Genomic DNA, 12,070 nt, shown 5'->3' on the forward strand with positions numbered 1-12,070 from the left:
ACACCGGCCATGGCGCCAATGTCTTCTTTGCTCATATTGTGTCCCTCATAAATCAATAGGTTCCTTTGCCGGTAGAATTCATAAATCCCAGTGTGGCCTTTGCTTCTCCCTCTACCCTCATCTGCTTTGATTCGTCCTCTGACTAAAAACTGTCTTTCAGTTTCTCAAAATTTCTACTCTCTATGCCCCCCCCAGGGCTTTTGCATCTAAAAAAACAACCTTAAAACACTATAAAAACTTTTCCTTTTTTTTTTTTTTGGAACTATGATAAAGTTTATTTAGAAAGTTACAGAGGCAAATGAAGGGTCCTAAAAAAAGAGCCTGGGGGGGGGGCAGGGAGGATCAGAGGGGAGGGGAAAGGCACTGGCCTGATCCTGGGAGTGAGATCGCCAAAATTTTTTTCTTTGTTTACAAACTTCATAAAATGGTTAAATCAGGGGTTTGGAAAAATGTCCTGGATGTTGATGTTGAGAATGGATTAAAGAGCAGAGAGACTGGAGATAAAGAGATTGCTGGGAGACAAAAGGTATAGAGGACTACTTGAATTAAGTGTTCATTTACTTATTGAGCAACATTTACTACAGACAACTCTAAATCAGTCACTGCATTAGGCACTGGCAATGCAGTGGTTAAAAAATGATGACAGAATCCCTTCCTGGAATTTACCTGTCTTGGTGTCTCAGGTACCAATGTTGGGGACTGAAAGGGGAAAAACATTCCCATTTTCAGCGTCTTCACAGATGTAGCAATGCCACAACACTGAGAGAGTGGAAGCCTCCCGTGAGAGGCGAGCTAGAGAAATGTTCTGCAAAACTTCTGGAAATGTGAGGTTCTAGTGGAATATTGTTCCTGTTCGACTTATTTTCTATTCTGTAACTTTGTCCTTTGGGGAATGCTTTTATCCTTTTTTGGTTCTTTTAATTATTTGCTTAAAAAAATCAAAAGTAAATAATACTAAGTAAGAAGGAATGGCTGATATGCTGCTTTGTGCCTGAGAGGCACTCACTGTTTTTCTATTTTGGAAGCCTTTTCAACTGGTTATCCTTCCAAACTTGAAGAAAACAACTGTCACTCGGAAATCTTATTTGCAACTGCCTCGGGGCATGCTTTTCTCTTTTAAAGGCATCCTCCAAAATACTCTTCTCCCAGTTTGAGACGCTGCAGAGAATAGAACTGCGGTGTTAAATATGCAGCAATTTGCCACTCCCTTCGCCCTGCCCAGTCCAACAAAATATCTGGGTGGGGGCGGGGAGGAAACGTCCGGGGTTAAACAGGCACGTGGTGCATTTAACCCTCCTGGTGAAGATAGTGAAGCGGGCAAAGGGCATTTCCATTGCTCAGAGGTGTTCCATTCCCCAAAAGTTAAACATTAATTCAGAACAAAAGGAAACAGCGTTAAAAACAACAACAACAAAAAACAACCCTGGGGATGATTGGTTCCTAGGAGGCCAGTCGACCTCAGGACAGGGAAAGGGAGTGCGGCCCAGGGCTTTGCTGAGTAACCTTGGGCAGGTCACCTACGCGTCCTCGAACCCGTCCTAGCCTGAGTTTGGACGGAAGAGCTCTCAGGTTCCTTCATCTCTAAAATTCTACAGTTCCATAATTACGTTGCTCGAGATGGGCCATTCTGTTGATTTCCCAGGCTCCGGGAGGGAGGTGACCAATCTCTGGGAGTGGAGTTGACAACTGGATGGAGAAAGCCGACGCAGAGGCGGGTGAACGTCACATTTACTGCCGTTTGGATACTGGAGATGCTCTTTGAAAAATTCCAAGAGGGCCTTTCCCCTGTTCTTTAACCTGACTGTACAATTTTCTTGACACTCTGGGATGGGGAAGCCGGGAGGACCTATGTTAGATTGGGATTGTTCACTTGACTAAGCATTTCCCCTTTCCTTATTTTGGGGCCTTAAAAAATGAAAAACACACACACACAAAACATAAAAAACCCAACGCCAAAAAACAGATCCTAAAGGGGTGGAAGGGGAAACTATGATTACAGGATCTCGAAGGGCCTGTGGAAATCCTGCTTCCGCATTTTCATCCTTTCTTGGGGGGTTAGGATCTTTTTAAAAACATATTTTTGGCGGACTGGGCCTAGGGAAAGGGAGGTTCAGGACAGCTGACGGATGCCCCCTGTGCGGGCGGCTGCCGTGCGCGAGTCCGCGTCGGCTCCACCAGGGCGCGGCCGCGGGCGGGCCCGGGGAGGGGCTTCGCCGAGGCGCCGCGGCCGCCGCCGAGCGGGCCGCCCGGGCTCAGCGCGCAGCGCGGCCGGGCGGGCGGTGGCGCTGCGGAGGCGGCCGCGGCCGGCGGGCGCGGAGGAGGGGCCGGAGACTGGGGCGGCCGGCTGCAGCTGCCCGGGTGACGACTGCCGGCGGCGCGGCGACCTGAGGAGACCGAGCGGCGGGTCCCGCCGTCTTCGCTTCTCCCCGCTGCCCTCCTTCCCCGCCTCTCGGCAGCGGCGTCAGGAATGGGCCCCACCCGCCGCGGGCCCCGCACCCGGCGCCTCCCGTAGGCCCCAGCAGTCGGAGGCCGACCGGCCGGCCTCTCGCCACCCCTCGCCCCAGCCAAACCCAGCCAAGCCGACCCCACCCCAAATCCCCGGGAAGAAGATGAGGGAGACGGGCCCGGCGCTCAGCAGCCAGAGCAGCAGCAGCAGTGGTCGAGGGAGGGTGTTTCGCCGTTTCCTCTCAGCCGCCAGGACAAGATGGCAGCGGCCGCGGAGAGGGGCTGAGCCCGGGCTGGGTGGTGCCGCCTGCTGAAGCGCCTGGCTCCCTGTCCCCGGCACGGCCCCGCACCCCACCCCGGACATGCTCAGGGCTGCGGCCGCCCGAAGAGGGGAGAGCGCAGGCCTCTAGGAAGGTAAGGGAGCAGGGCGAGGTGTGGGGGGCTAGCTCATTCGCGGGGCCGGGGGCCCCTCAGCGGGAACCCCGCCGGGCCCGACACCCCCAGATCGGCGCGCGCCCGGCGCGCGTTCTGCACCCCATCTGCATCCCTTGCGCTCTGGTGCTGCCCGTTCCCGCCCGGCCCCCGCGGGTCCAGGCGTCTCCCCCGAGCGGGGGCCGCCCGAGGCCGGAGGTCGCGGGGCCAGGGGGCCGCGCGTGGTTTCCGCGCGCGGTGGCGCAGCCTCCGGGAAGCCGCGCTTGGGCCGAGCCTCCCCTTGCCAAGGTTGCGCAACGGCACTTCCCGGCAACCGAAGTTTTGTTTAGTCTCACAGGGTGTCTCTTCCCCCCACCGCAGCCCTAGGCCGTCACTACGGATACCTCTTGTCTTTCATTAAGGGGAACAAACACAAACACGCGCACGCACGCCACTCGAGCGCCCCGGCCGATGGCTGCGTCCCTGGCTTTGTGGCCCAGTCACCAGCGTCGCCGAGCGGCGGGTTTGGAGGGTGTCAGCTCCGGGGACGTGAGTGCGTGTGATTGTTGGGGAGGAGAAATGTGATCCGCCGCTCCGCGTCCCCCGCCGCGGCCCGAGGAAGGCGTGGCGGCCGCGCGGCGGGGCTGTTGCCGGCTTCTCGTTACGGCGGCGGCCGCCCGCGTCCTTTCGCGGCGCTGGGAGCAGTCGCGGGAGGACTTGGGAGGAGAATGTCTGTTTTCCCGCCGGGAGGGAGAAGGCTGTTTTAAAATGGTATGTGGTTCTCAGCGAAGCCTGTTGTTTTCCAGCCTTATTTCTGCTTGAGTAATTGCTCTGAAGGGTGTGTGTGTGTGTAAATTACCTTGGACCTGTTACAGAGTAGTCATAACATGTTCAGTCCTTGAACCGTGTTTTCACAACCTCTTGCTGCCCTGGTTAGAATTTATTTTCCCACCTGTCAGTTCCCTGCTTCTAATTATAAAGAGCTTCTGTTAGCAACAGTGAGGTTTTTCAGATTATCGTCCAGTTTACAGGGAAATCTTATGGTTAATTCTTTTGTCAACTTGGATGTCTCTCTGAGACAGGGCCGGGAAAGTAAGCTGGTAAACCAGCCTGTGCTTATGTGTGTGTGCCTTCTAGTAGTTTGAAGATCGGCTGAATTAGCTTCTGAAAAATTTTTAGGTGTTTGCTTGTTCTATGTAGCTTCTGAAGTGGAACCCTTTCAATTTTTTTTTTTAAAGTTTTAATTGCTGGGCGCTTTAAAATTGTAAGAGATTCCCCCTTTGATCATATTTTTGAAGAAAACTTTTGAGCGGGATGGGTGGGTTTTGTTTGTTCCCAACTGAAACAGTTTAATCCTGCATTCTCGTTTAATTTTTCAGAAGCTGGGCGAGCCTCACCATATGTTTGATAAGTCTAGATTCTGCTTATGTTTGCAAGCGCAGTGCTAATTTTATACAATGAGCCACGATAAGGTTTTGATAGGTCATGATTAAACAGTATTTAAGTAAGCAAAATATGACTGACCCTTTTAAAAAAAATAATTTTTATAGTTTTGTTTGTACCTTATGCCTTCATGCCACTTAACAGTAATTGAAATGTAACCAACCAAATAAAGTTCTTTACTTTTAAATCAACAAGGCATTTCTTGGTATATTTACGGGTGCATTCATAAATTTTGGGGAGCTTCTTATTTTTGGAATATAATGTTTAACCTTTTTGAGGATTATTTTTATTTTTGAAACTTACTTGTTTTTAATTGTGTTAAGGTAGAGGTGTGTTGAAATAGTTGAAATTTTGGATATTTCATTTTTTGTCATTATAGGAAAATTGAATAACAATTTGTTAATTTTTTTTCTACTCTAGGGAAAATATTTTCTAAAAAAAAAATTCTTAGATTAAAACCTTGTTTTAAAAAGGTAAGACAAGCTTGAAATCTAGAACAGAACCAGCCATTAAATGTTTCAATTTTATATTTGGACATTGCTGACTACAGTAGCTAAACATACATATTAGGCAAGCAGATCATAACATGGTGAGCCAGTCTTAGTTTATTGTCATAATACCTTTTCCATTGAACTAGTCATTATCTTGCTTATAAACCAGTCATTGGCTTCTAGGCATGGAGTTTTAGAGTCACATAAAAGTGGATGGTTTTTATGAGATAATTCTTCTTGTAAACATGCTTGAAACGAAGCTTCAGACCATACTATTTTAATTTTTTGGAGGTTCTGTCTTGGGATACCATAAATAAGATGCAAATTACAGAGTTAGGTTGCTGTAGCTAGTATGGCAGGGCATATAGGAATTTGTTTAATGCAAGGAATTGAAAGCCCCCTTGCAACTTAAAATAGCAACAGTTGTCAAATGAACTTCTTTATTCAGCTTTTGTTTTTAAAATTTCATACATGAACACTGAAGGCACAGACAGGGTGTCCCAAAAAAATGTATACACTAACAGCCAATGCTCAATTTTGAATATGAAATGTATTTTAATAAACACTGGCATTGTAATTATTCAAAATGTGTGGATATACATTTTTTGGGCGGGGGGTGGGTGGATACACTATATATGGAAGTGAGTATGGGGCAATTGTAAATTTCAGAATGCTGAAATACTGTTTCCCACCCATTAAATGGGATGCTTGTTTGCATGTTATTTTCCATTTGAATGTTAGATGACTTACTTTGGTAACTTTTGAAGTTAACTTAATTTTGCAAGGTAAAGGGAGTTAATTTTCTTAATATGCTCTTCTCAATCCAGCAATTCACTAAGGGTGATGATATATGGTAGGTTAGAATTGCATTATTGGTGGTTAATTCAAAGGCATAAAAATTGTTGTTCCATTGCAACTTTACATTTGAGTTTGTAGATAGCAATATTTAGATTTAAGGGTGTTTATTCTAAGGAACTTTGAAATTCTCCATATTTAAAATACCTCTCTAGAGTTTTTCTTGCCTCTTAACTATTGGAGCACACAAAATAACTTGCTATATAATTATATTGTTGCTGCTAAAAGAAATGTTCGTGTAAAATTTCTGGGTTTGCAGCTGTCCTAATTTCCTACTGTGTGAAGTTGAGACTTCTAATGTGGTATATTTAACTTGGAAGTTACTTGTAGACAAACTACTAGAACTTGGTTAAAATGGAGAAATCACCAGTATATTGTATTGCTTTTTTTTTTTTTTTTTTTTAATATCTTTGATTTCAGAGAGAGGAAAGGTGAAGGAGAGAGAGAGGTAGAAACATAGAAACATCTATGATGAGAGAGTTGTCATTGATCGGCTTGCCTCCTGTACGCCCCGGACTGGGGATGGAGCCTGCAACACCAGCCTGTGCCCTGACTAGGAATCGAACCTCGATCTCCTGGATCCTAGGTTGATGCTCAACCGCTGAGTCACGTATGGCCGAGCTGTATTGCTTTTTTACCTTAAATGTATTTTGTTACTTTGACCCAAGCAATTTCTCTAATTTTCTAACAGTGAGAGTTTTTTTCTTCCTGTGAGAGAGTGAGAGGGGAGGTAGCGGGCACGGAAGGCAGCTGGGCCATAGTGGGGGAAAGAGATTGGTATGGTTAGATTTGAGAGGCTTAGAAACCTGTTTTGACTTAATTGTTGAAGTTGCTAGAGACCAAAGTTCACTTAGTTATAGTCAATTAAATATTGTGGTAGCTTGGGGGAAAGATTAAGAATATGCTGTGACACCCTGGCCAGGTGGCTCAGCTGGTTGGAGCATCCTCCAGTACACCAAAAAGTGGTGGACTCGATACCCACTTGGGGCACCCATGGGAGGCCACAGATCGATCTTTCTCTCTCCTCCCCCCTCCTCTCTCTCTAAAATCAATTAAAACACATACAAAATGATAAAAAACACACACATATCCTCAGATGAGGATTTAAAAAAAGAAAATATGCTATGACACGTGCTAAGTGATCCTTCTAGTGAAATAGCATGTGTTTATCATCCTCCCCCCATTTTTAAAAATCCTGTCCCCTTCCTCTTTGTGTCTTTTGTTTTTCAATCTAAAAGATTTTTTCCCTTAATGTAGAATTTAGGGAATATAAACTTTTTATCCAAGTAAAAGGTATAGGCCTGACTTGAAATCAGAAGTGTGAAGAGCATAGAACATATTATTGCTATTAAAAAGAGTTTGATTTATAGGAATACTCTTTTTTTGTCTATGGAGATCCTTAATAATAAAACTAAGATGCACATAATGTATGAGTCCAGGTTTTTCAAACTGAATTAAAACCCTGACTTCTCTGATATCAGTCACACAGTCCATTTTTACCTTCTGAGATAAACATTTCTTCTAAAGATTAGGTTTCCAGATACACTTTTTATGTTGTATTTTCTTTGCTGCTTTGGCATTTTTTTAAAAACAAAAAGGTTACATCTAAAAGGAGTGGAGATTTAGAGCGTAATAATGAAGGGAAATGTAGTACTTTGAGCTACACTTTTTCCTTAAGGTAGGGACCTAAATTATGAAAGATAGATCTTTTAGGGTATAGCTCTTGGTCACCTTGAAAATAAAGGATTGACAGGGGTGGTTGGATAAATTCTTCTTTATTTTGCATAATTGTGAATGCTAAAGCATCTTTTCTAATACGAAAAAATTATTGAAGATATTGAAATAACGTGAAACATAATATGAATCACTCACTCCCCCTTTAAAATTTTGTATAGCCATTTATTATTAATTATATTTGACTACATATGGCTTACCAAGAAATTTGTGTTTAGGATTTGATAAACAATGTGAAACTTGGCTGTATTAGACTAGCCAATTATTCCAGTTAGAATTTTAAAAAAAAGTATTTGACTTACTACAAAACACTTATATTAACTTCAAATTCTTTAACTCTCCCCTACTTAGTTGCATATTATCCATAAATTAAAAACTGTTTTACGGTTTTTGAAAAAAAGAATAGCAAACTTTGAATGAAACATTTGTAGAAAGTAACTTGCTTAGAAAATGTTTCCTATCCTAGAAAGCAGTTATTTAAAGGCCTGAAAATTATTTGCATGTATTTTGACTGTGTTATCTGTTTAATAATACAATGAGAGTCTTGTAGGTTGGGTAAACTATACGACTTTAGATATATTATGCTACAGTCTTAAATAGTTAATAAGTTGGATAAAGTGATAACATATTGAAAATTGAACCTGACTTTCTAGAGACATTTCTTCTAACGTAAAACTTAAATTAATACTTTTGAGGGCTTAAATATGTAATTTGTTACAATTTCTATTGAGATTAAATAGGGTACAGTGACAAAATGAAAATTACAGGTTATGATGCTATGCTTCACTACATTCTCAAAGCAAGACAAAAACATGTTTTGGGCCAACTTATAATCAGTTTCAATGAAGGTACAAGTATCCCTGCAGTATATTAGTTGTAGTTTAGTATCGTTTATTTACTTTTTAATCCTTGCCCAAGGATATGTTTTTATTGATTTTAGAGAGAGAGGACAGGGGAGAGAGAGAGAAACATGGATCAGTTGCCTCCCATACATGCCCCAACTGGGGATCAAACGTGCAACCTGGGTATGTGCCCTGACCTGGAATCGAACCCTACAACATTCCTACCAACTGAACTACACAGGCCAAGGCTGTAGTTTTGTTTATTTTAGTTAGATAAGAATAGTATTGGGTTAAAAAATATTAGAGTTTTAATCTGTTGAACATACTTTAAATTTTTTTTTATAGCTGGGACACAAACTGACTACAAATGAAAACTTTTTTTAACATCAGGTAAAACAATGATAAAATATTCATATGAAAACTATTTTATCTAGTACATATTTGAGTGTCCACTAAGTACAAAGTTCTGTGCTATGAACGAAGAGAGTTAAGACATGATCCCTGCTTTGAGCAAATAGTAAGTGAAATTAGCTAAGTACTGTAAATTTTCTTTTACATTCCTATGTGTGCATGAGTTGGAAAACACTGCCTGAAAAAAACTGATTTAAATATAGCACAATCATGTTTCTTAAGACTGTTCATTTCATTTTGTTAAATGTAAGATATTTAAATTACCAGGAATAGTTCAGTTTCTTAAAGTTGTGTGTTAATGTTCACTACTCTTACCACAAAGCCAAAAGTCATTATTTTTATTTATTTATTTTTAATCCTCACCTGAAGATATTTTTTCCATTGCTTTTCAGAGAGTGGAAGCAGGGGAGGGGGTGTGGGGGGAGGGGGTTGGAGAGGGAGACCCGAACAAGCCCTGACCTGGGCCAGGCATCTAGCCTACAACTGAGGTACATGCCCTTGGCTGGAATTGAAAACTGGCTAGGGCCAAAAAATCATTTAAAAATATGAACAAAAATTCTATGAATTTTATTTTGGTAATAAGCCTTTCCATCAAGTCTAACCAGTTTAATAGTACAGTCACCTTATAAAGACATGCTGTATATTAATTTAAATCAAGGTGAAGATCACCCTGGGCAGGTAGCTCAGTTGATTAGAGCATTGTTCTTATACACCAAGGTGTCTTGGGTTCTCCAGTCAGGGCACATACAAGAATCAGCCAGTCAATGCATAAATAAGTAGAACAACAAATTGATATTTCCCTCTCTCTCTTCTTCTCTCCCTCCTTCCCTCCCTCCCCATCTCCCCCTCTCCCTGTCTCCATCCCTGCCTGTCTCCCTACCTCCCTTCCTTTCTCTCTCTCTCTAAAAATCAATAAATGAAAATTTAAAAAAATAAGGGAAAGGTCATATTTCTCATATATAGTTCATAATTCAGTTCTCTTGTTTTCCTTCTGGGCATAAATCTTGCATTGCCTGAGAAAATTCTAATAGGTTTGCCTTTCTAAAACTATATTATTGCCCGGCCGGGCGTGGCTCAGCGGTTGAGCGTTGACCTAGGATCCAGGCAATTGGGGTTCGATTCCTGGTCAGGGCACATGCCCGGGTTGTGGGCTCGATCAGTGACTCATCATTGATGTTTCTATCTCTCTCTCTCCCTCTCCTTTCCTCTCTCTGAAATCAATAAAGATATATTTAAAAAAAAAAAAAGAATACTGAAATTGCTAGCTGTAACTTATTTGAAAGCAATAAACAAAAGGGATACTGTTTGTATATTATATGTAAATCAGAAGTACATTAACTTGGGGTTCTTAAAGCAGAGGTATACAAAGGGCAAGTATTGTATATTGTGTTCCCCTTATAATTGTGTATGATATATTGTAAATGAAATTTGACAATTTGTTTACATTTTCATGTTTTGTACATGTATATTTAAAATAGAATTCTGTTATGGAAACTTATTTAGGGTGTTAAGGACTGCAACACAATTAGTTTACCAATAGCTTTTGAGTAGAAAATAGTTGAAATGTTTGCCTTGTAAATTGCCCTGTCTAAAAGCCTAGCATGGCATTTCTGAATGGGTTTCTAGTGGTTACTCTGTAACCTGCAGAATCTCTTTAAAGCGTCTCACATCTAAAGTTGTATTTATCTTGAAATTGTTTCCCTTTACTCTGATTGGAAGAAAATGAAATACCTCAATTTATAACCTATTAGAAGGTAACAGTATTACATTTTAGGGAAAGGTTACATTTAAGAAAATAAAATAGTATCTGGACTGTTTCTTCAGGTGAGAAACGATATCTTAAAGATTTCTATATCCCTAAAGTGCCTAATAGACACTGGGAAATCAAATATATTATTATTATAAAAGTAATCAAATACAGGCATGTTGTATTCTACCTATATCCCTTAATCAAACTATAGCATCTTTATTGAGTAGCTTGACAGGTACCTGACCAGGCAGGCACTTGTGAATGTGTCATATACACATTTGACTTCTCCAAACCTACTCTACCCCTCACCTCTTTTACTTGTAGCAGATGAGTCTGTTTCCCACATAGAGGTCAGTAGGCATGAACTTCCTCCAGATTTCCAACCCTCTACCTCTGAGCAGAACTTCTACCAGTACACATAGTGTTTTCATTACTCTTTCAAGGAAAGCAACATCCCTTTCCTATTTTATTTGAAATGTCTCAAAGCAGTCATGCTCATGTTTTTCCCCCTCCTGTTTAAATAATTGGTATCCATAAATATTGTATGATGAATTGAAACAAAATGTTCTTTTGTACTTAAGTTTTATAAACCAGATTTGAATTGTTAAGTTTAAAGTTTACTTCAAGAAAGAGAGTCCTTCAGGTGAACTTTATATTTTTTGTCAGCTTTTCAGTCAGTATTTCCATTTCCGAGTTTTGATATTTATATAGCTTGAAAAAATCTAGAGAATTACATGCTTTAGTAAGAATAGTCCTTAAATACTATTTTAAGTTAACTCCTAGCCTTTCTAAAATAAAGATTTATATTGGCAGGGTGATTTCTAGCAGCTTTGAAATGTCCAACAGGTCATTTTCTGTTCCAAAAGTTGGAATTTTTTGCTAAGTCAGATGAAGCTTGTTATTCAACATGCTGATTTTGTGTTATAGTCGACACATTCCCTAGATGCTTTGTTCACAATACTGCTGGAAAATACCCAAGACTTTAGTGTTTTCAAATAAATGTTTTGTGGACATCTCAGATTGCAGGTTTATTTTTATTTATTTATTTATTGACAGTTTTATTTTATGTAGTTTTACAGCATGTGGTGGTTCATTTATGTGAAAATGTTTCTTATGTGAAATGTATTAGTATAAGTAATTTCCTGGATAGAATACTGGTAAAACAACCTGTCAGTGGTATAGGTATTTAAAATAATGAGATTTAAATGGCCAGTGAAGAGTTAAACTCATTTACTTTTCACACTAAAAACTTATTTTCTCATGTATTCTATCTTTTAGTTCTAAGAAGACATGTTATTGTCTTTTATAAATATGCACTTAAATTACAAAGAAATTTAGAAATAAAATAATTTGACTAGAAACTACTTTTTACTAGGTATGTAGTTCCATTTTCTAATTTCTATTGTAGAGCCCTGTATAGACTAGTACTGGGGTTTTCTCTCTTTTCAAGAATGAAAAGGCCTTTTTATTGTCAAAGTTATTGGACCACATAGTGAAATTCTAATTTTAGTCTCTATTGATTGAAGAAATTACATAATAACTAAAAGTTCTAAAAACTGTGAATTAAGTAATACTTTTAAATGAAAAGATTTTCTTTCACTGCTTATGAATACTTTTTAATTAATGCTGGCAGATGATCCTAGGGACTCATTGTATGCCAGGTCATTCTAGATTTTAGGTGATCTGGG

At 40.8% G+C, this 12,070-nt stretch overlaps 1 protein-coding gene across 2 annotated transcripts in view; it reads left to right on the plus strand.

The window, feature by feature from the left end:
* Positions 1-2,660: 2,660 nt before the first annotated feature.
* The window catches only part of HIPK3 (homeodomain interacting protein kinase 3), a 70,722-nt gene continuing 61,312 nt past the window's right edge, over positions 2,661-12,070 (plus strand). Inside the window, exon 1 of one of the 2 annotated variants that reach the window (XM_087821805.1) lies at positions 2,661-2,859. The gene's annotated coding sequence lies outside the window, so the exon portion shown is untranslated. The remainder of the gene's footprint in view (positions 2,860-12,070) is intronic. The other variant, XM_087821804.1, reaches the window with a different exon arrangement.

Source organism: Miniopterus natalensis, chromosome 11 (genome assembly GCF_054644295.1).
Source record: "Miniopterus natalensis isolate mMinNat1 chromosome 11, mMinNat1.hap1, whole genome shotgun sequence".
Classification (NCBI taxonomy): domain Eukaryota; kingdom Metazoa; phylum Chordata; class Mammalia; order Chiroptera; family Miniopteridae; genus Miniopterus; species Miniopterus natalensis.